The sequence below is a fragment of the Caretta caretta genome, chromosome 7 (assembly GCF_965140235.1).
Source record: "Caretta caretta isolate rCarCar2 chromosome 7, rCarCar1.hap1, whole genome shotgun sequence".
Lineage (NCBI taxonomy): Eukaryota > Metazoa > Chordata > Testudines > Cheloniidae > Caretta > Caretta caretta.
In genome coordinates this window covers 100156166-100181498 of record NC_134212.1, presented here as the reverse complement: position 1 = coordinate 100181498, position 25333 = coordinate 100156166, and the positions used below count along the sequence as shown (strand labels likewise).

At 39.2% G+C, this 25333-nt stretch overlaps 1 long non-coding RNA gene across 1 annotated transcript; it reads right to left on the bottom strand.

The window, feature by feature from the left end:
- Positions 1 to 959: 959 nt before the first annotated feature.
- Positions 960 to 20351, bottom strand: LOC142072908 (uncharacterized). The gene is made up of 3 exons (XR_012669515.1): positions 20183 to 20351; positions 10125 to 10173; positions 960 to 1034 (listed from the first exon to the last, which is right to left on the bottom strand). It is a non-coding gene; the product is annotated as an uncharacterized LOC142072908 (long non-coding RNA).
- Between the last annotated feature and the right edge of the window lie 4982 nt (positions 20352 to 25333).

Here is a 25333-nt window from a genome sequence, read left to right as displayed (position 1 = left end):
CTCTCACTAATGCCATATACAGAGGAAATGCCACTTCCTCTTTCTTGAAATCCCCCTGTTTATACAATATTAATGATGTTGAATTAACAACCCTGGATACTGAATTCCTCTATTTAACCAAACTGATTAGAAAAGCGTTTTCTCTCAATAGCTTTTTCATGGATGCTAAAGGTATCAATAGGCTTTTTTTCTGAGATATACATTTATTTGTGATGTTAAAACTCAGTGTATTTTTCTCTAAAATACTAGCCTTGGTGCCATTACACAGATTAAAATATAAGCATTATCCAAATTATTTTCAAGCTTTTATTTTTTATCAATCGTTTAACACAATACATAATATATGATATCTGCATTTACCCAGTTTCATCTGTAATCCCCTTTTTCTGAAAGAGACAAAAAATCATAAGAAGATGTAATCTAAATATTTCATGTGGTGTCTATAGCTTTTATGGTTTCATTTCCTTTGTAGTCCAAATCCTATACTTTACAGATGACAACACTGAATTTATTTTCAAAACTTCTCATAAAAAAATCTCTACAAAGTACATTCCCTTTAATCATTTCTTCTTTAATGATTCAAACCGCCTTTTAGCTCTGGTTACTCCATAGCCAAGTAAGGTCATTGAAGGTCTTTCTGACCTCACTGGGAGCTGTGAGGTGCTTGGGCTTTCTGGAAATGTGCCCACTGTTTATCTACCTAAATAAGGACTTAGGAGCCCATTTTCAAAAATCTTGTCTTCACTCTCTTGACTGGACAACTTTTGGTTTAAAATCACCAAGGCAAGAAGTTCCTTGATGCAGTGTCATGAGCATCTCTAGGGTTTGCTTTTTTTCTTTCTGCCTTAACGCTTCGGAGTATAGCGACCTCCTTGTCGTGAGTATTGTCTTCTGTGTCAGTGAGCAACAGTTTTAAGACTCTTAACCTGTCAATTGTATCATTCTTGCTCACCTTTGAAGTCCTTCTCTTGCAAAAGGATCCATGCCATCCAATTCTCAAACTCAGGTAGAATCCAACTGATTTTAGTGGGAATCTGTGAAGGCGTAAGAGTCAGAATTCATGAATCCCTTACAAGAGAGACATTTAGATATTTTGCCCTACTGGATTCAAACTTGCTTATTTGAAAATTGCCCCAAAACATTTGCTTAATTTAAACCGTAATTTAAAACTAATCGACTTCTGAATTTGACCCTTTTCTTTATGTAATTTTAATTGTAATCTCTTCAAAGCAGGGCTTTTGTTATAAAGTGCCTAACAGATTTGGGCACTATGTAATTATATTTAAAAACCTGTAGGCAGGGATCCTATAGAAAAAATAGCATGTGATCATATAATTACAAATTGTACCATCATGCATATATTCCTGAGCAAGCTCACCAAGAAGCTAGCCAAAGCCTAACTTGCATCTGTCTGAAACCAATATTTTAGACCCAGCACAATCTGGTTTCAGGTCAGGTATAGGATAGAAACAGTTTTAGTAACATTGATGATCTCCTGCTGTTGATGGATGGAGGGCAAACATCCACTCTTATCTTTATGGACCTCTCCACAGTATTCAACAATATTGACCAGAAGATACTGCTGTTCTGCCTAAGAGAGATAGCAGGAGTTCAGGGGAATGCACTAATGGGGGTTCAGTTTGTGTCCTTCCTGAAGGGGCTCCCTCAAGGGATAGTGATGGAAAATTGCACTTCTACCACCAGACCCTGACTTGTGGAATTCCTCAGGTCTCAGTCCTGCCCTATTAACAATTTCTAATGTCTCCGACAGCCAGGAGACTACACCCCATCATGATGGATGATTACTTGGCATCAGATATATGCTCCTTCAACCTCCTGGCTATAGTTCAGCAATGCAGTATACCTGAGCAAGAAGACATCAAGTGTCAGGAAACTCCAGCTGGTACAATACAATACAACATGTCTCCTCAGTAACATGGACTACCACGAGCACATCAAACCTATCCCCCTCTTTCTACACTAGCTTCCCACAGAATGTCAAGTTCAAGGTTTTGCTCCTTTTCTTCAAGGTGTTCAGTGGCTTGGGCTCAGGATACCTAAAAGTTTGCCTAAAATCTGTTTTGAAGACTGTGGTTGAGAGAGCCCCTCTCAAGACATAATGGTATTTCCTCTTAAAAAAATAAAATGTGTCTGTACAGGAAACAAAGATTTCTCAGGAACTGATACTAGACTCACCATCTTCCATTCTATAACATAAACATATAGCAACATGTACTTATAATTTTAAAAAAACCTTAACAAACTTATCAAAACAAAACACTATGCTGCACCCACAATTATCACCATGGGAAGAAGAAGAGAGAAAGAATGAGCCAAGCTTGACAGCTGTTAGATATATTGCTCAATGCACCACTGGAAAGTGCTCAGATACTATGGTGGTGAAGGCCCTAAAAGAATCTGTATGAAATGGATAAGAGCTTCAGCTACACGAGTAACTGCACTATCTGGCAGCAGCAGAAGGCTATTATCCTAGAAGTGGGGAATTGGCTCCTGGTGCCATATACTGGATCCAGGGAGTGGCCTGGTCCGGCTCTCTTCCCCATACCCTCCCACTACAGCTCCTTCCAGCAGCTTCTAGGCATTCCCAGTGCAGTGCATTGGTGGTTCTGCTGCTGTTTTGTTGGTGGCATGGCTGGCTTTTTAGAATGTTCATTTTCAGTTCCTGTTTTGACAGCCTGCCAAAAATTTCCTAAGGAATATAAGGTAAATGGCAATTTTTAACAGTTTATAACACAGCCACACTGGAATAGAATTTCATGGGACAAGTTAAATTCATACCTCTAGCCCAATGGCTTTGTTCTTATTGAACTTCAAAGGCTGCTTCAAACAATGAAATTGTTATGGCTTCTCTTAAAAAAAAAAAAAGGTCACGAGTCTTTTTTTAAATGGTAGAGGGATAAGCAATCTAACTGTAGGGCTTACTATTAGCTCCCCTATAATGCTTAATAAATATTCAGTTTGTCAAAACAAATTCATAGCAATACTGGATATTTTAAAGTATTTTTTAAATGTACATACTACTTCTTACTGTAGCAGCTGAAGTGACAGCTAAACAGAAAATCCATTCGGAAATGTATATGTCTACTGTGGTTTAGAAGTTGGAAGAAAAAATATTTTGATGTTAGGTACAAGAAGTATGATGTTCAGGGACTGGAATAATCCCCATAGGACACAATTCATACACAATATATCATCGAAGGACAGTCAGCTTCAGGCACTACTTTAAGTTTCCAGTGAGCTTCCCAGTAATATTTATTGTACAAACAAACAAACAAACAAAACTGTAAAAGCATCCAGTGAATATTTATATGGGAAATGCAAGGATTTTCAATATGTGAAAGTACTTAAATCCTTGCATATGACAGGATAGAACGGCAGTCTACAAGTAACTATGCAGATATTTTAGTTTTAATTTCTAATTAAAATGGAATATAGGGATAAGCATTATAGTTATTATTCATTTTTATGCAGGTAGAAGTGTAAAGATCCAATTTAGTATTTTACAAGAATGTTCACGAAAATGCTTATTGTAAAATTACTGGAAATATGTTTCTTCTGTAGCACTTGCTCCTGTCAGGGTACAGTACACAACATAATGCTGCAGCACAGTTATATGGTGTTACAAAATGTACAGACCACAAATACTGTATAACAGAAAAAATGTACTTTTCCCTTGTGTCTACATTACTTTAACAAAAGATAAAATCAGGTATGTTAATATTGTTCTCTATTTCAGAATTCCCATCTTCAGAACTGCTGTTTGTATTAAATGAAACATCACTGTGAAAATCAGGTAGACTGTTTGCATCTTTTGGCAATTTTTTTGTTCTGAATTAATTATGGCAAGACTGAAATTCTCCTTTGGCCATTTCTATTTTCAGTTTTAACTCAGTGGGTTCACATTCTGTGACAGTATTTAGCTTGGATCATTCAGATAGCCAAAGGGACCACCTGATTCTGTAATAATATTTCAGTTGCATTAAGAACCTCGGTTATGCCCAAGGAGTGCATCTCAGGAAAGGAGGTGCAAATGTGAGTTTAATCAACTTTGCACTATGTATTCCTGGGTTGGTTGTGTGCCATCCAGTTCCCTTATGTGAGTTGGAATATCTAAGGGACCAATATGACAATCAGATAAATTGGAAACATTATCTTTTCCCATATCCATGTTCTCAGCTGCTAGCCTAGGGTAATGATGGGGTAAGAAATACTACACTAGCTTTGCACCACTGGATGAGCATCCTATGCCCCCGCATACCACAGTTAGGGCTGTTTTGGAATAATGGTACAGCATAAAGTGGGCACATGGCAGTGGAAAATCTATATTAAATAAATAAACTCTCCCTAGTCAATTTGGTTGACCTTTGAGTCCTTGTGTGAACAAGTAGTTGCATTAATTCCAGTCGGACTATGCTTATGAACAAAGACTTCTTGTATGAATAAGGACTGGAAGATCAGATTGTCTGATTTTAAGGCCACCCAGGCAATGAATGATCTTTCATTTGGATCTGTCTGTAAAGCATTCTCTCATCTCTACCCCTTAGTGTCCCCTACAGTTTGTTTGCTTTATTGCTTCCTGGAGTCTTATACAAGTGATTCTGCACCTTAAGTATGCTTGGAGCGTCCTTTGTGACCTGGTCTGCCATATAACTTCTCTCTCCTTAAAACCTTGCTTTTTGGGGGTCAGCCTTCTATCATTGACCTCCATCCAGCCTTAGCAGCAGGGTTTTGATGAAAGAGCGGCTGTATGGAACACAGGCTCAAGGAAGTTTGGTTTATTGGAGAACAAGTCCAAGGAAGCAATAAGGCAAAATGAACTGGCAGAATACAGTACGCAAATCAGGAGTAGGGGACAATTCATGATGAGCTGGGCCACGACGTTCAGGGCTCAGAATGAAAGGATGAGGAGTCTGAACATGATACAAGAGTAATTAATGTATATAAGGCCCGCTCCTGCAAAGCCTTACAGACACGAGTAATCCTTGTTCACACAAGCAGTCAATCCATTGAAGACCATAGCAGATCATTCCTCACATGTGTAAGGGCTTGCATTTATTTAGTAGAAAGTATAACACTTTGTTCAGTAATATGCAGTACTAATGTGCAATACATGCTGCATATTGGTTGCTCCTAGACATAGTACATATAACAAGATTTTTGTTAAAGGACAGCACTTCTGAAATACTTACCTGATGAATCAAGGCTATTTAGAAAAACTTTTTACCTCTAAAAATGCAACCTTGGCTCACTTTTGATAGTTCAGAATAAATGAACAAAACCAGCAAGTGCCGGCATTTGTGGTACTTTACAGAAAAAGAGTACCCTCGCTGAAGTTTTTCAATATTCCATAAGAAAAAATCTAAAATTAGAAAAGTGAAGCAGACACAGCGATAGCATAAATAAGAGATTTGGGATTAAACATTATGTAAATTGTGATTGGAGAGTCATTTCCAGAAAACAAAAGCCATTATTGAAAAAAACACAAAAAACGCTACATTTACTTTCAATAGGCAGTCAAGAGCCATGAAAATCCCATTTAACGAATTCCTCACTTACAAAGAAAATCAAAGATGAAGGAAAAAATGAATGAGGTATTTCAGAGGAACCATTTAAAAATAGATAGTACAGAGTATGCAAAAAATCACAAGAAGTGATGATTTGCAAGCACTGGGATTATAGTTATCAAAAGACAGCTGATGAAATCATGAAGCAAAGTCAAAATATCTTTCAACAAACAGCATTAAAGACAAGCCACATGCACACACAAAATATTTTCTCAACATGGATAAGTCCCTGAGGAATTGAGAAAAATACACTGGAAATTATAGACCTGCTTTTTCAGTAAGGCCTGAATTTGACCTTCGCTTGAGCACACACAACTCTGAATGCACATACACCTGTTTGTTTTGTACTACTGGGCAGAAAGCCAGCACAAGTTGTCTTAACTACTTAAGTATTTCTTAGACCAGGCAACAGGCTTGTGCCAGCTCTGTGTATAATGGTGAACGTCACCATACATGCACAGGTGATACATGCCATCACTTAATAAAACACATCATTTCTATCACCTGCATAAACAGGAAGGGCATTTAGATGTACTGAGTCATAGGCATGTAGGTCTGGAAGGGACTTTAAGAGATCAGCAAGTCCATATGACATTCTTGTTAATACACCCCATAATGTATTAGCCTTTTTTACAGTGGCATCACATTGTTGGCTCATATTTAATCTGTGATCCAATATAACCCCCAGAGCCTTTTCTGCAGTATCACTGCCTAGCAAGTTAATCACCATTTCTGCATTTTATTTTTCCTTCCTAAGTACAGAACTTTACATTTGTCTTTTTTGAATTTCATCTTGTTGAATTCAGATCAATTCTCCCATTTGTCAAGGTCCTTTTGTATTCTAATGCTGTCCTCCCAAGTGCTTGCAACCCATCTGAGACTGTATGTAATCCATACATTTTATAAGCATACTTTCCATGCCATCATTTAAGTTATTAATGAAAATATTGTATAGTACTGGATCCAAGACAGCCCACGGTTGACTTCCATGGGATACATCCTCCCAGTTTGACAGAAAATCATTGATAATTACTCTTTGAGTACAACCTTTCAACCAGTTACGCATCTGGTTTATAGTAATTTCATCTAGTCCACCTTTCTCTAGTTTGCTTACAAGACTGTCTTGAGGGACAGTGTCAAAAGTAGGGCTATCAAGTGATTAAAAAAAATTAATCACGATTAATTGCGCTGTTAAACAATAATAGAATACTATTTATATAAATATGTTGGATGTTTTCCACATTTTCAAATATATTGACTTCAGTTACAACACAGAATACAAAATGTACAGTGTTCACTTTATATTTATTTTTTATTATAAATATTTGCACTGTAAAAATAAAAGACTTAGTATTTTTCAATTTACTTTATACAAGTACTGTAGTGTACTACTTCTTGTTCAGCCAATTGCTCAGACAAACAAGTTTGTTTACATTTGCAGGAGATTATGCTGCCCGCTTCTTATTTACAATGTCACCTGAAAGTGAGAACAGGCATTTGTATGGCACTGTTATAGCCGGCTTTGCAAGATATTTACGTGCCAGATGCGCTGAAGATTCATATGTCTCTTCATGCTTCAACCACCATTCCAAATGACATGCATCCATGGGTTTTGATGATGGGTTTTGCTTGATAACCATCAAAAGGAGTGCAGACCAATGCATGTTCATTTTCATCATGTGAGTCAGATGCCACCAGCAGAAGGTTGATTTTCTTTTTTGGTGATTCGGGTTCTGTAGTGTCCGCATTTGAGTGTTGCTCTTTTAAGACTTCTGAAAGCATGCTCCACACCCCATCCCGATCAAATTTTGGAAGGAACTTCAGATTTTTAGATCTTGGGTCGAGTACTGTAGCTATCTTTAGAAATCTCACATTGGTACCTTCTTTGCATTTTGTCAAATCTGTAGTGAAAGCGTTCTTAAAACGAACAACATGCTGGGTCATCATCCGGCACTGCTAAATATATGGCAGAATGCGGGTAAAACACAGAGCAGGAGACATACAATTCTCCCCCAAGGAGTTCAGTCACAAATTTAATTAACACATTATTTTTTTAATGAGCATCATCAGCATGGAAACATGTTGAACAAAGCATGAAGGGACATTTACGTTTAGCATATCTGGCACATAAATACCTTGCAATGCTGGCTACAAAGTGCCATGCGAACATCTGTTCTCACTTTCAGGTGACACTGTAAATAAGAAGCGGCCAGCATTATTTCCCGTAAATGTAAACAAACATGTTTCTTTAAACGATTGGCTGAACAAGAAGTAGGACTGAGAGGACTTGTAGGTGCTAAAGTTTTACATTGTTTTGTTTTTGAGTGAAGTTATGTAACAAAAAAAAAGTCTATATTTCTAAGTTGCACTTTCATGATAAAGAGATTGCACTATAGTACCTGTATGTGGTAAATTGAAAAATACAATATCTTTTGTTTATCATTTTCACAGTGCAAATATTTGTAATAAAATAATATAAAGTGAGTACTGTACACTTTGTACTCTGTGTTATAATTGAAATCAATATATTTGAAAATGTAGAAAAACATCCAAAATATTTAATAAATTTCAATTGGTTTAACAGTGCGATTAAAACTGCGATTAATCACGATTAACTTTTTAAATCATAATTAATTTTTTTAGTTAATCGCATGAGTTAAACTACAATTAATTGACAGCCCTACACAAAAACCTTACTAAAATCAAGATATATCACATCTACTGCTTCATTCCTTATCCAGTATGCCAATAATTGTCAAAGATTGCTTATCATATTATCCTCTAGGTGCTTATAAACTGATTGATAAATAATTTGTTCCAGTATCTTTCCAGGTATTGCGGTTAGGCTGACTGGTCTGTAATTCCCCATGTCCTCTTTCTTCCCCTTTTTTTAAAGTTAGGTACTACATTTGCACTTCTTCAGTCCTTTGGGACCTCAACTATTTTCTATGATTTCTTGCAGATAATTGCCAGTGGTTATGAGATTGCTTCAGTTAGTGCCCTAAGCACCCTCAAGTGAATTTTGTCAGGCCCTGCTTAAATACATCTAACTTGAATACATCTAACTTGTCTACATATTCTTTAACATGCTTTTCCCTATTCTGACTTGTGTTCCTTCCTCCTATTACGTTACTATGTTAAGCACCTGGTCACAATTAACCTTTTTAATGAAGACTGAAGCAAAGTAGTTATACATATCAGCCTTCTTGGTGTAGTCCATTATTAGCTCTCCTTTCACACTAAGTAATGGACCTATACTTTCCTTCATTTTTCTCTTGCTTCTAATGGTCTTACAGAACTGGTTCTTACTGCTGTTATGTTCCCTGCTGGACACAACTCACTTTGTGCTTCTGACTGTCTGATTTTATCCCTACATGCTTGTGCTATTCTCTTGTATTCAGCCTTAGCAATTTATCCATGTTTCTACTTCATGTACTTTTTTGATTTCAGGTCATTAAAGAGCTCCCAATGCATCCATATTGACCTCTTATTCTTCCTACCTTTCCTTTGCATATGGATAGTTTGATCCTATAAGTTTAATATTTTCTCTTTGAGAAACTGTCAGCTCTCCTGAACTCTTTTTCTGATGTTTTTTTCCCATGCGATCATACCTACCAGTACTCTGAATTTGTTAAAGTATTTTTTTTAAAGTGTATTGTCCATATTCTGTGGCTCTTACTCCTTCCTTTCCTTAGAATAATGAAATCTACCATTTCATTGTCACTTTCACCAAATTGTCTTCCGCCATCAGAATTCCTTCCTATTAGTTAGAATCAAGTGTAAAATAGCTGCCCTCCTGGTTATTTCCTTCACTTTCTGAAACAAAATGTTGTCTGGGCACATCCCAAGATGATCATGATGATGGGCAGGCTATATGAACCTAGCACATACAGGGGTGTGTGTGTTGTGTGCATGAATCTGCACAAAGATGCACATTCCAAACAAGAGACTACCTCCTGAAAATTAGATGCCACATGCTTCTTTTTCTAGCAGTTAATCAGAGTGCCCAAATTTGTATCCTAATCTGGATCCAGAGGTTGGGATGTGGGGTGGGAAATGGTGTTCCCATTAATTCCATCTCTAAATTTTTCACAATGGGTTGAAGAAGGTAATTTTAAGCTAGAAAAAAATTAAAAAGATGTAATATCAAATATTGACTATTCTCTTTTCTGCACCTGCCAGTTTCCTGTTGAAAGAAATGAATTGATGGTAGGAGCAAATAATAATAGAAATCAAATTGTAGTTCTATTATAATGATGAAGGAGAACAAATCTTCTACATGCTAAATATCTTTGTGAAGTTACATTATTGTAGCATTCTTTAAATTGATGATATTTATCAGTTGGGAAAAACAAATTGCTCAGAACAGAAGAAAATAATTAACAGCAAGGGAAGAGAAATAGCCACACCACAGCAGTCAAGTATACCAACATCTTAACAAATATTGATGTTCTTTTGAAGATATGTCAAGGAGAAATGGAAAGATAGCAGGGCAATTTTCTTTACAGTTATAACTACAAAATATCTTTAAACTCTTACAGTCATATATACTCAAGATGTAATTCTGTTTCCAGCAGACTTGCTTTCTCTGAAAGGAAAAAAAAGAAAAACTGTTAACAAGGGAATTTTTGTTTATTTGTCTTTTTGTCTGTCATCTTTGCTGTGCTTAACCTAATATGTAACTGTGAAAAACAGGAAAAATACAACCCGTACCATAGGGAACATTATGGTGGGACCCAACTATGACATAGTTATTTAAGGAGTCTTTCTGCATTTTCATTACAGTCCCTAGGTTTTTTCAGTTGTTTATAACTTCGCTGATAAGTCTGCTCTGGGTGAAGCATATTGTGTAAGTTCTCAGACCAAGAACAAATTTGTTTTATAGAAGTGTTTTTAATTCAGGGTTTTTGTTGTTGTTGTTGTTTTTTAGAGTTAGAAAAGGGCACAATATATTTTGCACAGGAAGACGAGGAAGAGAGTCATCATCTGAGTGTGTGCTTCATCAGCCTACTTCATAATTATCTAAAATTACAGTCAGACCAACTAAGTTTAAGGACAGAGTGAGGCACCAAACTATAACGAATGCACATCCACATTTAAATAGTGTTACTTAGAGGCCCAGATTCTGACCCAGCCTAATACAGCTATTATAGGGCATGGGGGGAGTAGGACAGCTCCTCAGTCTCCTTTTGTGATCTGTTCGGATAGTCCCACTAGGTGCAGGGCGAATGCAAGCTCTACGCAGAGCAAAAACTGACGAGGGAGTGAGCAGAATCAAGCTTCTGCCCCAATATCTACCCCTTGTCTGTGCCAGGAGCAAATTACTTCTCCTACCGTGCTGGCTCAGAGCAATTTGTGGTTGTTTGTTGAGAGTGTTGCATTTGGGGGGACCCTCGGCCTGTCCTCCTTCTCTGCCCATTTCTGGCCCACATGAATGGGGTTCAGAGTAGCAACCCCAAGAAGCCTGCTCAGCCCTTCCGCATACAGACTGGGGAGTCCATCATGAGGGAGCCTTCTCAGCTTTGTCTCGCTGCATGTGATACATAATAATTAGGCACATATCACCTTGTTATCTAATTGCCAGTGCCTAGTTAAATAAATTATGTAACACTGCATATCTAATCAGATAAAATATGAGCATATCAATAGTATCCGCTAGGCATTTTATTAGACCATTGGAACACAGTGCCACTGCTAAACCTCTCATAATTTACATCTCTGAAAAAATAGTTGTTTGGTTTCTGAGGACATGGTTAGTGTTTCACATAGGGTAACCATATTTCCCTAAACTGAAAACGGGACACTGGGTAAGAGATGGTCAGTGCTCAGGGGAGTTTACTTATGGTATGCAAAAAAGATAAGGCAGTTTCATATATATTTTATATATATGTTCATATATTTCATGGTTTCATATATTTTACTGGAATTGTTCCTTGTCTTGCCATTCTTTAGGGTGTGAAGCTGCTTGATACCCATTGTATTTCTCTGATGATGCTATTTTTATGAGGGTTTGCTTGTCTTTCAACAACTTGTTGTAGAATGCAGTACAGTGTAGAGCCGGGGTTCCCAAACTTTGCAGGGGTTTGCGGCTTGTTCAGGGTAAGCCCCTGGCGGGCCGCGAGACACCTTGTTTACCTGAGCGTCCATAGGTACAGCTGCTCGCAGCTCCCAGTGGCTGTGGTTCACCGTTCCTGACCAATAGGAGTTGCGGTAAGCAGTGGCCTGGCCCGTGCTGCTTCCCACAGCTCCCATTGGCTGGGAACGGTGAACTGCGGCCACTGGAAGCTGCGAGTGGCTATACCTCCGGACGCTCAGGTAAACAAAGTGTCTCGCAGCCCACCAGGGGCTTACCCTGAACAAGCCGTGAACCAAGTTTGGGAACCCCTGGGTCTAGAGAAAAGTTAACTCACACACACGAGACAGCCTTCATGGTGGAGACATTCAGACATGATTTTTCAGGAGACCACACATCATTCATAATTAAAAGGACATGTTCAACCGGTGCTGTTAGTACCAGGTAGATACAGCACGAATTCCACAGCCTCGGCTAGATCTGTGTATTTTTACTGCATTACCATCTATCTCTCGAAAAATCTTCTGCCACCTTTCAGTGACGGGCATTCAGTGATGGTTCCAGTCTGAAAGACAACTGGAGACAATTGATTTTGCACTAGACAATGCATCAAATGTGGAAATTCTGGTGTGGCATGCAGGTTGGCTGTCTTGCATTTGCACCCAGCGTGGCATATTCCTCAGCAGAGCCCATGCAAACTTTTTGGTGCATTCAAAGGCAGGTCTCAAGTGCTCTAAGTATGACAGACATGTTGTGTAAAAATTGTCAACAACATCATAAAACTCCTTTTCTTTCATTTGCCCACATTCTGCAAGAGTGTGCAATAGGTTCTTCACTTCTGTTGTGACAAATCTTTCTCCAAGCTTCTCCGATAAGTTAATGTGCAGGGAACGTATTTGCAGTGCAACTTCTGTCACTGATAAAACATTTTTCTCTATCATCTCAAACATGGCAGTTTGTTTACTGGCAAATAGAAGCCACAGTTGAGTGGCAGGATCATCAAAGAGCTTCTTTAGCAATGTCGGGCATTTATTTTGAGAAAGAAAATACACTTGAAGCCCATCAAAAATCAACAAAATCCTATGTATTGCTGGGCCCAGTGAGAGGAATCACATGCTGCCATGCTCTAGTAATTTGATATACTCGATTTCAACAAATTGGTATAAGTCCTTCAGCTCTTCAACATGCACAGTGTAGATATGAAAGTGTTTGTAAATCTTTACAGCAAAGCTCTCCACATCTAAAGAAAGACAGGCAACTGCAGTTTGGAGGCAGTTATGCACAATATCTGCACCACACCCAATGCTGAAAATCTTTTTTCCTAAGTTGGCCTGGAGCTTTTCCCACAAATTATTTTCCCCACATCTGGCACCCCCAAAGTTAGTGTTGGTGTTGCCTGCACAAATTCCAACTATCTTATCACTAAGTCACTTGTCACTTATCACTCAGTCACTTGCTGGATGAATGCACACTGCAAATCTGATGTTTCTCCGAGTAGAGATGAAAAGGCAATATTTTTTGTGCAAACTCCACTCAGTGGGAGAAAATACCATATAAGAATAGGAAATAGTTTTTACTCCTTTTTGTTTGACGCATCCGCACTAAGCATGATCAAAGGAACACTTGTCCAACTCAAGCTACACTTCATAGAATCATAGAATCATAGAATATCAGGGTTGGAAGGGACCCCAGAAGGTCATCTAGTCCAACCCCCGGCTCGAAGCAGGACCAATTCCCAGTTAAATCATCCCAGCCAGGGCTTTGTCAAGCCTGACCTTAAAAACCTCTAAGGAAGGAGATTCTACCACCTCCCTAGGTAACGCATTCCAGTGTTTCACCACCCTCATAGTGAAAAAGTTTTTCCTAATATCCAATCTAAACCTCCCCCACTGCAACTTGAGACCATTACTCCTCGTTCTGTCATCTGCTACCATTGAGAACAGTCTAGAGCCATCCTCTTTGGAACCCCCTTTCAGGTAGTTGAAAGCAGCTATCAAATCCCCCCTCATTCTCCTCTTCTGCAGACTAAACAATCCCAGCTCCCTCAGCCTCTCCTCATAAGTCATGTGTCCTAGACCCCTAATCATTTTTGTTGCCCTTCGCTGGACTCTCTCCAATTTATCCACATCCTTCTTGTAGTGTGGGGCCCCAAACTGGACACAGTACTCCAGATGAGGCCTCACCAATGTCGAATAGAGGGGAACGATCACGTCCCTCGATCTGCTCGCTATGCCCCTACTTATACATCCCAAAACGCCATTGGCCTTCTTGGCAACAAGGGCGCACTGCTGACTCATATCCAGCTTCTCATCCACTGTCACCCCTAGGTCCTTTTCTGCAGAACTGCTGCCTAGCCATTCGGCCCCTAGTCTGTAGCGGTGCATTGGATTCTTCCGTCCTAAGTGCAGGACCCTGCACTTACCCTTATTGAACCTCATCAGATTTCTTTTGGCCCAATCCTCCAATTTGTCTAGGTCCTTCTGTATCCTATCCCTTCTTCAATGGATAAAGCAGCTAAAACCTTGCAGACATTTGCCTCAGATTTTGTGAGAGCAGATGAAAACTTAGGTTGGTACAGTTTCCTAATTAATTGTGATGAACAGTCACTAAACCGGAAATGCTGTCCATGCTGTACCAAGTGGTAAGCAAACACTCCCTCGCTGGCAAAAACTTTTTCAGCTTCTGTGCCTTGCCTCAGAAAAAATCCTGGAACATTTACTTTTATCTGCATCTCTGTGTTTCTTGCTTTGAAGGTGCTGGGTAATGTCATTTCAATTATTATGGGCTATTGAGAAACGTGCTCCACATGTGTCGCATACAACTTTGCTGTTGTCCAATGTTGAAGTATCTTTTTAAAAAAACTTTAACTGTTTTTACACAGACGTTTCCTAGAATTTTTATAGCAAAAAATGACCACACACAAACTACTGATTTTTCTAAGGACACAGGTATGCACAACCCCCATCCCCCTCCACACTCAGGAAAGGAACAAAAGCATCACCTGGCAACACCATGTGGTTGGTGGCAGCATTGCCTTCACAGCTGGGCAATGGAGAGCATCAGCTGCTCGCTGGATTGCCTAGCTCTGAAGACACAACCCCTCTGGAAGCAATATAGAAGTAAGAGTTGCATGGTGGTATTGCCACCCTTACTTTTAACACAACCAGCCCTTGACAACCTGCTTCTGTTTTGTTGAACCAATTCCTTTTAAGGGCCAAGTTAATCTCCAAGTTGAAGGGTTTACACCAGAGATCTCTATGGCTTGGTAAATCTGCTACTGAAACACCAGGGTAGAATTTATTTGCAAGTGTTCCTTCACAAGGCATTCTCTGAACACTGGCTCCGCCCTGCATCTGAACACTGCACTCTTGCCTCTACGGCAAGCAGCCGGTTTGGCTCAGTGGGATGCTTAGCTACCATAAAATGTGTAATTAAAAACCCTTCCTATTTCAAACTGTCTCATCACTCAGGCTCCCAAGCTAGGCCAACATTGGCTCTGCGAAGAGACCATCATGCTGCTTTCAGCCTGCAGCTGCAACTCAGCTAACCAACAGAAGTCAGTGTTTACAAGTTAGAGCTCTGCCACTAGTCCCCATCCTTCAACCCTGCTGATGCTGACCAGCCATTTAGCCATGGTTTGTGCCCATCAAAAAACGGGGTTCCTACCTTCTCATTGCTGATCTTGCACTGAGCTTCCAGGAAAATTAATTTAGCGCTTCTAGACAGCCTCCTGGTCAAGTTGCTCAAAGCATTCTGTATTGAGCCGCACAGTAAGGAAGGCTCAGACTGTGAGGCAGCGCAGCAATAACGGTGGCAAGACCATGTCACCCTTACTTCTCTGCTCTGCCTTGCAGCCGGCAAGTGGGGCTGCTGCCGAGGGGGACAGATTTGAAAGTCGGACTTCTTGGATGTGGTGCCTGCCTTCAGAGCTGAGCCGCTGCAGCAGCCTCTGCTCTCCGCCAGAGAGAGAGGGCTGCTGCCCTGGGGGACAGTGCTGAAGACAGGGCTGCCTGCACAAATCTGGGACAAATGCTCAGTGCCAGTGAAAAACAGAACAGAGCTGAAAAAGGGGGACTGTCCTGGCCAAACCGGGACATGTGGTCACACTAGTTTAACACAATACATTTTCTTGTTCATAATATAAAGCATGACATTGATGTACTGCTATTATACTTCATAATACCAAAGCTGAATTCTGTGGTCTAAGTTTTTGTGATTTTTTACACCACAAAGGATTTTAAAGTTAAAAATCCAAGTTTCCTTTCAAAATGCTTCTCTGTTTCCCACCGTGATGGAGACAATGCTGTTAGTGTCTCTGTCAGTATCCCATTTTCAGAAGGTTATGCTGGGGAAAGAGTTGCAGTCAGTACTTTCATATCACAATCTACCGCCTGATTGCTTGTTTGCTTCTTGATAGAGGTAGAGAGATGATCAGGTGAACTTACTGACAGATGGGTTGGCTGTAGCAGGCTAAGCACAGAAGACTGTTCTGGTCCATTTCTCCCACCCCCGTTTAGCCACCCAAGTTGCTTTCCAGAACCCTCTGGTGGGGCTCAGTAAAGGGGGTATTTTTTCACTGTATTAGAAGAAGCAACATTGTAGTTTTGCTTTTGTAGGACAATTGGTTTCAGGATCAAAGAGATCATTCATGCTGACCCTCATTCACATATGAAGGATGCTCTTCAATGTGTGTAGTATTTCTGCCCATAAGGGTTATGTCAGTTGACTTAATGTCACATCTTGATATGCAGGAGTCTCTTGTGGTAAAAAGAAAAGGAGGAATTGTGGCACCTTATAGACTAACAAATTTATTTGAGCATAAGCTTTCGTGAGCTACAGCTCACTTCATTGGATGCTGTTCCTCAGACGTACTTGTCAGCTGCTGGAAATGGCCCACCTTGATTATCACTACAAAAGGTTCCCTTCCCCCTGCCCACTCTCCTGCTGATAATAGCTCACCTTACCTGATCACTATCGTTACAGTGTGTATGGTAACAGCCATTGTTTCATATTCTCTGTTTATATAAATCTCCCCACTGTATTTTCCACAGAATGCATCCAATAAAGTGAGCTGTAGCTCACGAAAGCTTATGCTCAGATAAATTTGTTAGTCTCTAAGGTGCCACAAGTACTCCTTTTCTTTTGGCGAATACAGACTAACACGGCTGCTACTCTGAATCTTGTGGTAAAGCTAATGAAGATGGGGAAGGCATACAGAATGTATGGAACCTTTATACTCAGTGTTATGCTGGATGCTCTAAATTGTACCAGGGTTAATGTTCTCAATGGTAGCCAGGGGCTGTTTGGGCACAGCTGACCTATGCCAGCTATACTAGCCGCATTCTACGGAAGGATGCCACACTGGGATGGTTCTGCAGCATCCAGCCGATTTGGCTTCACAGTTGGTGTTGTACCAGAAATGCAGTTTAAAGTTTCCCGAATGTCGGGGAATAATGTGAGCCTTAATATCTTTGGGTCTGGTTCTAAGTTGCCTTGTATCTTGTTTTTATCATTTACACCTGTGCCAAGTGACCGCAACGCCAAACTTCAGAAATCCTGCATCCAGTTCTCAGCTTTCTCACAGACTTCCCATATGAACTTGGTTAAGTCACTTACATCCTGTGCCATGGGTTCCCATTTGTAGAATGGGGATAAAAATACTACTCTTCTCCCACCCTAAATTGGTCTTGTCTATTTAGGCTATAAACTCTTTGGCGCAGGCACTGCCCCTTAATATGTGTACAGTGCCTAGCCCTGTGTGACCCTGATATTTTTTAGGCATAAATTAAATATAAATGTATGAGAATTGATGGGTAACTTTACTTAAGATTTTCCAAACTATTACATGCTTATCTTTAACTTTAGTGTTCTTTTGCAGTTGTTGTAAGTAAGAAGCAGCTTATTCTTAGTAGTAAAATGTAAATTTCCTTCTAGTAAAACAAATTTAACAATATACATTTATGAATGTAACATTTTCAATGTAAAATACAACTCTTCTATACATAAACAAAGGTGTAACTACATTACATATGAAGCTCCAATGCATTGTAGCTATTGAAAAAATACATTATATTGGCTCAAAAAGCTGCACTTGTTGGCATCCTGAATCTGACAAAGCAGTGGGAAAAATGTGTATTGTGTAGTGTAACTAATGTAGCTACTGTACAGAGGAGCTAATTTTCATGCAGACTGTAACTGTTACAATATCGTAAGTGAATTGGATTGTTGTAAGTGCATCTACCCAACAGTACACGTTCAATGCTATTAAATCACTGTGCTTGCACATTTTTTTGTTCTGATATGTGAAGGACCCCTGGAAATATATTCCTAAATAGTTAATATGGTGTGATCCAGACTCATTCTATTATTTTATTCAATAATAATGACATTCAGACATAGTAAACAGCATGTAGCATTGGGTATGAATGAATAACAAATTAATATATATTCCTATAAGTTCTCTGTTTGCTACATAAATATTAATAGACCTCTGCCAAGCATATCTGTTAGTTTGCTTGATTATAAGCATAAAACCTTTGGTGATACTGTATTTTTACAGAAACCTTACTTTACAGCAACATTTTCTATTTGCATTCTATACGTTCTCTATTTTCTGAAAGAATTAGGACATATTTTTCTCAAATAAGGCAGAATTCATTAGCAATCTCAACATATGAAAAGTGAAACTGAATCAGTAAAGATATTTAAGCATTCTAATAGTTCTGTTCCAACATTTCTGTAACCTTTTACACAACTGAAATATATCTAGCTGACATGAGAAGCAGTCATGTATTCAAGTAAAGCAAAAATGTAATTTGTGCTAATGGATTATTACATTCTGTTTAGATATTTTTCCCCAATTATTTTATGCATAAAAAAATCATTGCCCTGTTAAATGATATGAGGCTCTTTTCACTGTGAGGTTCCAGCAATTTGTCTGCCTCATATATGTAATTAGTTTAATTAGCACTACAGTTTTAATGGGAAAACAAACGTCTGCTGTGTGTGCTCTGCTCCTTACTGGACAAAATTGAAAGTTATAATTCTAATTCAACTGAAACTTAAGTAGTATAATTATAGTGCTTTAATTCTATTCAGATACCATACAAAGAATTTTAATACCTTTTTACAAAGCATAATTTTTTTCATTTCAGCATTAATGCGCATCTCCACTCAGCTTTGATTACAAAATTAGCTGCAGCACTGTATGTGCTCAATAAACTAGTTTTCATAACTTTTAAAATACATGTTATTTGACAAATAGGACACCTAAAGGCTTTATAGTACACAAAACAAATAATACTCCTATTATCCATGAACAGGTATATGCCATACTGGATGTGGAGATACCAATGCAATGTATCTTCTTAATACATAGCAAAACCTAGCAAAAACCTGGTGTGGAAACAGCTCTTGTGGAGCTGTCAGGATAACAAAAGAAAAACCACTAATGATGTATCAGCATGGTGTCAGCTCTGCATCTTGGACCTGATAAAGATCATTTTTCTTTTATTCAATAATAAAATCAAAAGGATTTTGGAAAGATGAAGACCTCTAGGCAATATTCCAATGGAAGAGAAGTCTGAAAAATACCCTTCTTTGTAAAATACAAAACCACATTCCATTATATCTATGTCTGTCAGTCTTGGTATTTCAAGCGAGTTCATCCCAATGTTACCTAACTATCAGGACTTGAACATCTCTGTGCAAGCTTGAAAGTTCTCTTTTACCCACAGAAGTTGGTCCAATAAAAGATAATACCTCCCACATTTGCATCTCTAATATCCTGGGACCGACAAGGCTACAACAACACCGAATATATCAATACAAAAATCATGCAGCTCAAACTCCACAACACAGCTCATCATTAGGAAATACAATAAATCCCCCAACAATGACAGAACATTATACTCATGATTATGCTAGTTTTCAATGCTGAAGGGTATTTGTTTCATCCTCCAAAACTTATGTTTCTTTATTTCTTTCTTAGCTGATAGTTACTGCTACTTAATAAAGACTGTTTGGTTGTTGTTTTTGTTTTTGAGTTTTTCTATTTCTTTTTTTAACATCTAAGGGCCCTCTGACAGCTGACCATTGCCACCTTCCCCTAAAATGGGGCAGAATTGGAGGCAAGGGTATACATAAATTGATTTGCGAGGAGTAAGATGCTCTCTATAGCTACTGGAAGGGCCTGGCCTACATGTCATCTAACCCTCTAGATGAGAGAGGTTAACTGACAACCTCCAAATATTCCAGATGGGGGATAGGAGGCTGGGAAGACTTTTCACAAGCTAACAAATTGGGGAAGATGGGAGTTGTTGGCCGCAAGAGGTGTAACATAGGTATGTGCTGCTATTTTAGATGATCAAAATGAGAGCAAGGACAGGGGGTTTGAGGTGCTGAAAATTAATATTTGTTTTGAAATAATTCACCAGTATACACACAAAGCCCCCCGGAGGCTGGGATTTACTGGTCTCAGAGCCTGACTAATTTGAAGATTTTTCCATGGAAGACGTATACTTACCTCAGTACTAGTAGTAGTGGTGGGTATGCCAGTCTGTTGCCTTCCTGCAAATACTTTGTTGTGGTAAGCTAGCATGTATAGGAACAGGGCATTCTTGAAATGATCCTTGTCAGAATGTGCTGGCTGTTTAGGCACATCTATGCTCAGCTGCACTCTGAAGACACCATCAGTTGACACAAATCCTCTTTGAGTACAGTCTTCTACATATAGAAATAAAGAGAGAGAGGGATTTTTTAACAGAGTGCTATTTTAAAGTAATTAAGATTAGAATATATTTTTTTAATTTAAAAGAGATATTTTTGAAAACTTAAAATGTTTCTTTAAAATGTTATAACCCTCAAAATGTTTGGGGTGCAAAGTACAAAGTCTTTTTTTCCCTAAGCATTCAAATAACATGTATATGCTAATTTGCACACTGAAGCACATAAATGAACCCTTTCAGACCCATTGTAAAATCCAAGATTAGCTATTTTATTTTCAAATAAAAGCTGTCATCATTGAAACACCACTGTGTGTCATCATCTTTTTATAGCTGAAGACCAGATTGGTTTGGAAAATTACATTTGACCTGCAGGTATTTGTAATAAAAGGTGTCAGAGTAGTTGTATTGTTTATATGTTGACTGCAATGAAAGTCATATTGTGCTTAATGTTGTTCTGCTATTCATTGGAGAGAAAATGCTATAAATTCAAGAGACTATTGAAATGAGAGATTTCATTTTTAGAATCACTACTGGCTCCAGTAAAGGCTACCCTGACAATCATAGCTGTTTTATATTGTACAGACACAAATTGAAGTGGACTTCAGTGATGAGATTTAAGTGCTCCCCTGGCCCATACAACTTTCTTCTCAACTTCTGTACTCAGCAGCAATTTCAATTTGTTTTAATTTAATTTCAGATGACTATATTACTCTGTAACATGTTGCTGGTTTTTACATGACTCTTTTTGTTGATTTAAGACAGCAAATGTGCCACGATGATGGAGTAACAAAATGATAAAACAATAAAAGATCTGTTTTGTTTGCTGAAAAACAATATTTTCTTGGACCATCCACTAGATCTGAGACAAACATGGTCCACATGGGTGCCTAAAGTTGGGAATCAGAATACATATTTAGTCATCTAAACACATGGCCTGATTATCAAAGGTGCTGAGTACCTGCAACTTTCAATGAAGTGAAAGGTGCTCAATGCTTCTAAAAAATAAGAGGCTTGGATTTAGGTGCCTAATGGAAGGTAAATGGATATAAACTGGCCATCAGGAACTTTAGACTTGAAATTAGACGAAGGTTTCTAACCATCAGAGGAGTGAAGTTTTGGAATAGGCTTCCAAGGGAAGCAGTGGGGACAAAAGACCTATCTGGCTTCAAGATTAAACTCGATAAGTTTATGGAGGAGATGGTATGATGGGATAACATGATTTTGGCAATTAACTGATCTTCAAATATTCATGGTAAATAGGCCCAATGGCCTGTGATGGGATGTTAGATGGGGTGGGATCTGAGTTACTACAGAGAATTCTTTCCTGAGTATCTGGCTGGTGAGTCTTGCCCATATGCTCAGTGTTCATCTGATCGCCATATTTGGGGTCAGGAAGGAATTTTCCTCCAGGGCAGATTGGAAGACGCCCTGGGGGTTTTTCGCCTTCCTCTGTAGCATGGGGCGTGGGTCACTTGCTGAAGAATTCTCTGCACCTTGAAGTCTTTAAACCATGATTTGAGGACTTCAATAGCTCAGACATAGGTTAGGGGTTTATCACAGGAGTGGGTGGGTGAGATTCTGTGGCCTGCGTTGTGCAGGAGGTCGGACTAGATGATCATAATGGTCCCTTCTGACCTTAATATCTATGAATCTATAAACAGGTATATCCAAAGAAATAGTACCTGATTCTCTTCTCAGTTAAATGGATGTCAATGGAGTTAAACTGATGTAAAACTATATGAGAGAAGAATCATGCTAAAAGTGAATATTTCTTCTGACCAATGTTACAAGCTTGTATTTATACTTACTTCATTTCCATGCTTGAGGAAGAAATACTTTGCAGATACAAAAGGTATGAAATGAACCAGGACTTCTTCTGTTGTACTTTATGCCCTTCCTCAGTTAAGAACAAAGCTCAGTAGCACTCAAGTCATATTCTGAATTCCTAGGGTATGTCAACACTGCAGCTGGGAGACTGTCTCCCAGTCCAGGTAGATGGACATGTGTTAACTCTGCTCAAGCTAGCATGCTAAAAATAGTGGCGTGGACATTGTGGTACAGATGGTGGCATGGGCTAGGCACCCGAGTACAGACCTGAGGGTTGGGCAGCCTCGTACTCGGGTTGACTGTGAAAACATTTGATTCTGTTTCTAAGGTAGTCCCATCTGGTTAAAATACATTTTATTTGCCTTTTAGTCCTGAGTGTTTGTAACCATGTTTTCATTTCTTCTATTCAAAGCTCAAAGCAAGGTAATAGGATTATGTATAATGTTGACATAATTGTCTCCACTTATTATTCATAATCAGGAACTGTCACAGGGATTATGGATTTGGAGAGTGTCTTTCTGAAATATTTTAACTGTTAATAAACATAGTTAATATTTTTATTATTACTGGGAATGTTGAAATGTGTTTGAATAAGTAGACTACCCCTAAGTAATATCTGTAACCCACTATATGTCTCCTTACAGGGTCATAAGGGGAAGTATGCTCCTGCCTGTACTACAGGACCTATCGGTAATAGAAAATTACAGATAGGCAAAGTAAGAAAAATGCTGCTTGAGAACTTATTAGTCAAAATCCAGTTAGATTTTTGAATTAAGCTTGTTACAAATGTACTAGTGCAGGGGTTCTCAAACTGGAGGTCGGAACCCCTCAGGGGGTCACGAGGTTATTACATGGGGGGTCGCGAGCTGTGAGTCTCCACCCCAAATCCCACTTGGCCTCCAGCATTTATAATAGTGTTAAATATGTAAAGAAATGTTTTTAATTTAAAAAGGGGGTTGCACACAAAGGTTTGCTATGTGAAAGGGGTCACCATCACAAAAGTTTGAGAACCACTCAACTAGTGAATGAATAGTAAAAACGTATATGATTTGTTGATTTAATGATATTTACTTTGTATGTTTTGACATGTGATGTTGACAAGTTGCACTATAGTGGTTTATAAAGCTTTAACTGTTTGAATCTCAGTGTCTAAAGTCATTAAACAATTGTCTGGCCTCTCAATAATTTCCCACAACTGTGAAAATTTAAATTGATAAAAATGGGGAAAAATGCTTAAAACCCATAATTTCATACAACTGTGAACATTTAAATTGACATCAAATTTAAAAAATGCTTAAAAATAAACAATCAATATTATCTGTCAAAATTACAAAAACCAATTGAATAATGCCAAGCCTAATTATTATGAATGTATTTTCATTTTTTCCACCATTCTGTTTAAAGATCCCCAGTGTTCTAATGGCAGGTGTTAAGGGCCTGATTCGGCCACCAGAGTAAAATCATCCTTTATAAACCTGTGTTTCAGGGTTCATTTGAACTCATATACTTAAAATAAAACTCAAAGATGAAGAGGAACAATGTGTCTGAACCACAAACAGAAAATTTCACACAGCTCTAGATCAAAAAGCTTCTGATTATATCAGACCCACTGTTTCACTAATTATTGATAATTATATATAAACCAAATGCTCGAAAAACAATCAATTTGTTCCCGCAAGTGTAGGAAGAGAATTGCATTTACCCCTATTCCTCTGTCATAAAAATGGACCTTTTATTTTGTTAAATTATCATTTTAGTTTACAGGATACGGAAGATAAATCACAGGAGAGAGGCAAACTGTGTGATGCCTTATCAGATGATGTCTTCAGTGCTGGACAAGACTTCTTTGTGATTTTCTTGAAAAGGTTACTGAACATCACACAGCCTCAGTGCTGCCACTGTGTGGGTTGTCACAGTCACTTTGGATGATGTCAACCTGTCAGCACCAAAGCACCTCTGCAGCTGTGAGACATATTGTGCAATGTCTCAATCTGTAAAACAGTATCTGCTTCCCATGCAACAGATACTGCAATATGCAGAGCACCTGGTCTGATGGTGCCAGACTGACATTGCCCAAATGGACTGTGACAGCTGGCAGTGGGGCAGTTTCTATTATAATTTTTTTTAAAAATGGGTCCACCTACAGCTTATGATGGGATGATTACCCCACACTCACCCTGCAGGGTTTAATGCAGGCCAGATGGGCCAATTAGCCCATTAGGCAGCTGATCAAGGAGGCTCAGCTTGGCAGGAATAGGTGGAGAGCCCAGGAGCTGAAAGGAGAAGGGGCAGCTGGGAAAAAGCAGACAATCCCAGAGAAAAGGAGGAGTGAGTGGAGATTGCAGACTGTAGTCACTCCCTGGGAAGAGACTTTGGAGAACTGGTCAAAGTAGTTGGAAGAAAGGTAGAGCCAGTAATAGGAAGCAGCCCAGGGATAGAGCAGTGAGGCCAGAGAGAGAGAGAGAGAGAGAGAGAGGGCCCAGACTCCTGAGCTGAGGGTTCCTGGATTGGAACACAGAGAAGAGGGTAGGTCCAGGTTCCCCTACCAGCCACTGGACAAGTGGCACTCACACAGTGAGTGGGAAGACTGCCTAGGACTATTGACAGGATTCCGTGTAGCAGCCGTGTTAGTCTGTATCCGCAAAAAGAAAAGGAGGACTTGGGACTATTGAGGAGCTAAACTTCCCCCTGATGGGGGGGGGGGAGACATGGACAGGGACATGGCCAGAGGGCTCAGCCACTAAGAGGAAGCTGTGGTTCCTGAGCCAGTGAATGAGGCCCCAGGTGGACAGCAGAGACCAAGGTGACAGTGTGCAAACTGTGGACAGATAGGGCATTGGCCTCGAGCTAATCCCCCGAGTACCAGGAGGAGGTGCCAGGCTGGCAGTAAAGGGTGCACCCCATGAGAAGTTGTAGTACAGCTCTATCATTGCCCAGGCTACGTTTCCTTGTGCTTTCATGCGGATAACATATTAACAAAAGTGCATGGTGATGAAGCGTGGTGAAAGGAAGAACTGCTCCACAAAGTCTACACACAAATGCACCCAGTCCATGTAGTCACACCTGAATAGAAGGAGGAGGCAATCTTTCCTTAAGATAAAGAGTTTGAACTTTTTCTTTGT